We start from the raw sequence: 6,198 nt of genomic DNA, 5'->3' as shown, positions 1-6,198 counted from the left end.
AACCCAAGAATGTTGTAATCGTGCATGTTGAGTAGGTGATTGTAGCATTGAATATGATATGAGGGGATGACAAGTTGATACGTAATCTCTTGCACATTTTTCCCAAATTTGAAACTATGAGAACATAATGCACTAGGGGTATAAGAATAGATGTAATCCTACAAGTGACATTATAGATAGACTACTCTAAGTAAATGAAACTTCTAAGGTTTTCTCCTCCCATTCTATAATATCTTATGGTAAAAGGATGTGAATTTAATACTAAGTGAGTGAATAAGGTTTTTTTAGAAGTGAAGGAATCTCTAAAGCATGAAGCATATATGGATTGAGATAAGGCGGGTTTAGGAACAAAGACATGGAAGGGAAGACATTTGCCTTTCTTTTCTTCATGTATCACCTCCCCTTAGGGAATAAAATTTCCTTTGTTGAATGAATAGAGGCATCAGTCATATTTCCATTTGCACCCCATTGGTTCACTAATAATATCCTAGGCTTTGAAGTGACAAATTAATGGTCCACTAAGTGATGTTACTATTTATGGAGCTTAACATTGCATGGTAAGAACAACACCCAACACTACATTGAATCCCTATAATAAAGGTGAGGATGCTCCTTTCCTTTCTTTCTCATGCCAAAGACACCATTATCCATTTAGGAAACTTAGAAATCACCATCTTCATGAACTGTGTTGGAAATTATAAATTCAATTTAAATAGGATTGAAGAAGCTTGTAGTAATCATGGCCAATAAAGTCTCAAACTTAATAAGAATGAAGAAGTTATTGCAAGGAAAGATAGATGTGTAAATTTAGTTTAATATATAGGTTGTTTAGATCAAATTGCCTAATATTGTATCAAACTTCCCTCTAATTATCATGATTTGGTATTAATAAAAGTTAGAGTTACCATCCATGTGGAATTCTATTCAAATTTTTGAAGATATAGGTTGCTTCAAAATTGGAAAAAAAAACTCCAAAAACATTATTCTACCATGTATAAGTCTTGGATAATTGTAAAACTTTTCTACCTAAATTTATATTGCATTATTATCAATATTATAATCTCAAAGAAAATCTATTTGTTATGAGATTAACTTAACCAATTTAAATTTATACATTCATAAACATGTTAAAAACATAATTGATAAATTCAATAATTAACAAGTCAACGTGAAAAAAAATATGTAGTTATGTTTTTTTTAAGAAGAAAAAAATGTGATTCTATTAAAATAAATCAGCTACATGTACCAATAGATCATATAATTTAAGGAGATAGTCCAGACATAATGACATTTTTCTCACAATCATTGTGTCCATGATTGAGGTTTGCTATGGTTTCTTGTGGAGCAACTTTTACCATATACTCATGTTTGTTTTACAGGGTGGTCTCAGGTAGAGCTTGATACTTCATCCAAACATATTTGTGCCTCCAGTGCTAATTGAGGCTGGGATTTAGAACCTCAAACACTCAATTAGAGTGTGGTTCATATGTGAACAAGATTTTGTGGGGTTATTTCTATCATGTTTTGGTTTTCCTTCTTATCGACATTGTCAGGCTCATTTTGAGGCAGGAGAATCATAGGTTCTCAATGTTTTCAGCATTGTTTCTTCTTCTGGTGAATGTTTCTCAATGTTTCTGGCATTCTTTCTTCTTTTGCGGACTAGTTCTCAATGTTTCTGGCTTTGTTTCTTCTCCTGGTGACTAGGGGTCTGGTTTTCTCGCCAGTCTCTGGTTTTGATTATAGGGTGCCTCTCCCTACTTTCATTTTTTTTCTGATCTTGGCGGTACTCTGATGGCCAGTGGTGGTAGGTGGATGTTTTCAGGACTTAGTTAATTCTTTGTTTCTCCGTGCAATCGGTGGACTAGGGAAGATTGGGTGCACCAAGTGGATTGTACATTGAAAATTGGAATACAGTGGATCTAAAGGCCTGGGAGAGTTTGATCCTATCTGGCACTATGTGATTGATTTCCCGCTTTTGACATTTGATCTGTCTCCTTAAATTTATCTTGGCTCAATGCGAATGGTGTACATGGGTCTTTAAACTTGTTTAAGGTTTAGTCCTACAATTTGTGATTCCTTACACGATCTTGGTTTTATCACAAGGGAATTAACTCCCTCTATTATCTTGTCACATTACTCTTGTCCTCCGGCGGGCTTAGGCAGCTAGCAGTTTCGATTTTTTACGAAGAATGATTGCTTAGGAACTTTTTCAGCAGGCTTTGTGGTGGCCAGTCCTTGGGGGCGCCACACCTCCAGTTTTTCGTCTCGTCCTAGAAGGTGTAGGGGGTTGTGTCCTAATGGCAGATAAGCATGTCTCTCTTTCCCCATCAATGGAAATATTGATTGAGGCCACTTAACAGGTTGAGCGAGATGCCATTTCCCATTTTTCCCAACCTCTTCTTTTTGTTTGATCACGCTTTGGATTTTCGGTTGGAGATTCGGGGAGATTATATGTCAATATTCAGGTAGGACAGGCAAAGGGACCTACAATAATAAACAACCTTTAACAACTCTAGTTGGAGCTTCGCCATCAAAGATGGCCCCTGGTTCATATTTTGAGAGTAGTAAGAAGCTCTGCCATAAGGCATTGATTGGGCGGTGGCTACACACTAGAATGAAAGGGGAACAAATTAAGAGATTGGATGAATCTTCCTGGATCCCGATCCTTAAATCAATTCCTAAGATAAGTATTTTGTTCAATGGATGGCTCTGTTTCCATTTTCTCAACCTAGAAGATGTTTCACGTATCCTTAAGGAGAAATGGGTCAGAGGTATGGGTTTTCTTATCCTTCAACCATGGATGCCAGGTTTCGACCCTCTTTCAACTCTAATCAAGCGAAACATTTTATGGGCCAAAATTCCAGGGCTTCCTCTCAAACTTTTATATGTCAAGGCCATTAAAGAGATTGCAAATCAAATAGGATGCTTCTATTATTGGGACAATGGTTGTTTCAGCCAACTAGACAAACAAATAGCTTGGTTTCTAGTGGAAGTTGATCTGGGGAGAGGTCTTTTGACTAAATTGGAGATCAAATGGACAAGTTTTAACACTAGGTTGGCTATAGACTACTGGGGTATTCCATACAGATGTCTGAAATTCCATAACACTCGACACTTGATGCGAAATTGTCCACTGGTGAGGCCTTATTAAAATGCTCGTGTTGGTTTTCAAGCTTTCTCTTTGCCCTCCAAGCCTGGATATTCAGATGCAGTTCTGACATACATTGTCGTCTCTCCCTTACCAAGTAATTATATCCCCTACCATTATGGTAAAGAGTCCTCTAGCAAACCGCATAATTTTATGAATGAGGTCTTTGGTTCTGATGATAGTGAGAAACTTATTTTTTGTTCAAAGCATGCTCATGTTGTATCGCTGCCCTTGAATAATTCTCTGTTTGATAATGATTTTTCTGATAAGTCTATTGTTGGGGTTTTAGGGGTGAGTTTCATGAGTTTGGTGAATCATCTTCGAGAATGTCTATTCAGGATCCAGTGGGGGTGACTGCTGGGAATTTCGTGGGATCCCTGGATAGAGAGATTAGGGCCATTTTGACTTCATCAGAAGATCTTGAACCACTTTCGGTTAAGCATTTTCTTTTCTATGACCTCTCAAAGCCTTCTTGTCCTTCTCCTCAACGGAGCATTACCCATCAGAAAAGAAACTGCCTAGGTACAGAAAGGTCTTGGAATTCGATATATCTGATCTTTTGGTGGTTATCGATCCAATGGTTCCCTTTAATATCGACATTGACTATTCGGTTGGTAATATTTCCATTTCCGATCCTTCCAGTTTCCTGATCCTTAGAGGGGATAAACCTGCATCTGAGGTTCCCCCATGACCATTCTATTTGTTAACATTAGAGGGATGGGAACAACCCTTAAAATTCGTTCCATTAGAGCACTTATCAGACTACACAATCATGGTATGCTCCTTTTTCAACAAACTATGGTCTCTAATGAGAAAGCATGGTGTTACACAACATTTTGTCACTGTCCCTGTACTCCTCGTTTCTTGATCCTGGAGGACCTCTACAGTGAACCCCGCATGCTTTGCCTTCATGAAGAAACTCCCATTGTGTCCCTCTTCATGACCAGATCAATTCCCTTCTGCACTGTTTCCCCTGAAACTTATGTTTTTCCTAGTTTATAAGACCAACGCTAATGGCCTTTGTCTCCCCCAAGCTGATGTGAAGAGATTAGCATTGTCCCTAGCCCCAACTGGAGCGACTGAGTTGTGTTCCAATTACGTTGGTCCTATTATGGAAAGTTTTTTAAATTAGAAGTCGAAGCTTCGTAACGGAAGTCTGGTAAATGGTTTGGCCGGATGGGGTCGAGGATGTTAGTTTGGGCTCCTTTCCCCTATAATGATGGAACTACCTAAAGGGATAAGACCTTCTCCCATGAAAAGAGAATCCATCTCCCATCCATTCATCCTATATAAACCTCCCTTCTTCCCAAGCACAAGCTACTGTTAATGTTGGTGGGCTAGTGCTATTTTGGTTTGGAGTAAACAGTAAGCTATTCTTAGTTGTAGCTATATAGTTGTGTGAGGGAGAAGTGTGATTTGGTTTGGAGTGAAGCCTAAAGGGAAGATCCTTAAAACTATTGTGGATTGAAGCCACCATGGAATTCTAGCAGAAGTGTGTGGGAACCTGGTCTTGTCAGAGGAGGACTGCAACGTCAAGACAATGGTTGTAATCTCTCTTTGATATTAATATATGCAACTATCGATTGATTTCCTACATGATTTTTCATCTTACATATTCATGGCTTAATGTTTATTGACTTGTTAAGTATGTTGAATTACAATTTGTCTATTATCATGGTTGTTGTTCATTGTTGTTTACTTGTTTCAGGTGCTTGAAGAAAGAAGCGAGAAAGAGCTGGATCAAGCAAGCAAGGACATCATCAAACGGGATAAGTGTACTAAGAGGTAGGCCCTCTTAATTGGTTCTAACCTAAGGAAATCTTCCATAGAATGTATTTGTTGTGGCTAGACCCATTATAAGGGCTAGAGGAATTTGTTTCTGTCTGCACTTATAATTTTACTTCACCACAAATTGGCAACTCCACTATGGATCCCAATCCTTTTGTTTGTCTCGGATTTCATGATTTCGTGAGAACTTTTCTAGTTTCATTTTTCCCCTTTGATTCTGTTTATTTTCTCCTACTTACTAGCCTGAGTCTAAGATTCATAGTAGCATATCTGGTCCCTGTTTCAAAATTTTTTATTTTTTTCTTTAGCTCCCTTTTCCAGCTTGCTTAATTCGCTAAGAGTCGCACCAATCAGCACGAGTTGTTGGGAAACAATCGCACCGACTAGCCTATGGCGCTTGTTGTTAGTTAGGAAATTGCGTCAATGCCTATCAGTGAAGATTAGGGCCTAACCCCAATCTTGACCAGTGTTTTCTGCTCTTGTGGTTTTGACTCTGTAAGCCTTTTGGACCGTTTTCTCCCTCACTAGAAAGCTGCTTTTCTTTTGGTTTTGTTTGCTTGCTGGCTTCTCATATTTCTGCTTGATTGATTGAGTCATTCAGTGGTCAGCGACATAGGGGTATCTAGTTTGTCGTCCATTCAGCTGTTTGTGAACTCAGTGAGTCGGGTTGTAGGTGTACTTACTCCTTGCATTTCGTTTTTGGCCTTTTACGTCTTTGACCTCTATTACACAAGTTTGAAAAGTTTTTGTTTGCTTGTTTAAACGTTTCTTTTACAACATGGATTACGTTGCTTGTCTTGTGGTTGGTAAAGTCGGTGTTTCACTAGTCTGAATGAGTTTCTATTTTCATGTTTTCATCTGCTTGAAGAGCTTATTGTCTCAAGAAATTTTTTATCGAATAATTGTATGCGAAAAGTTTATTTCGTTGTTTCATGGAAAAGTGTGAAATTCTAGTTTGTTGCATCATTGTGCTACAATAGTTTGCATCATTAAAAGACTAGAATTTCATTGGCATTTGGAAAAGGAAGAGAACTCTTTTTTCTTTTGAAAGGACTAATAGATAAGTGTTTGTCAGGAAATTAGGAATTGGAATGCATTTTTCATTAGTTTATTGTCCAAAAAAGTAAGGTAGTGAAAGATCATTTCGTTTTCACTTGCTTGATTGTTTGCATTTGATTGAGCAGTTTCTACCCTCTCTAGTGTAGGTATTTCATCGAATTGAAAGGGTCTTGTCTCATTCAGTTGCATTTAAGGTTTTTCGA

The sequence above is a fragment of the Pinus tabuliformis genome, chromosome 2_2, assembly GCF_031772625.1.
Source record: "Pinus tabuliformis cultivar Carrire ecotype Pingquan chromosome 2_2, CPIR1, whole genome shotgun sequence".
Lineage (NCBI taxonomy): Eukaryota > Viridiplantae > Streptophyta > Pinopsida > Pinales > Pinaceae > Pinus > Pinus tabuliformis.
This window is presented reverse-complemented; position numbering follows the sequence as displayed.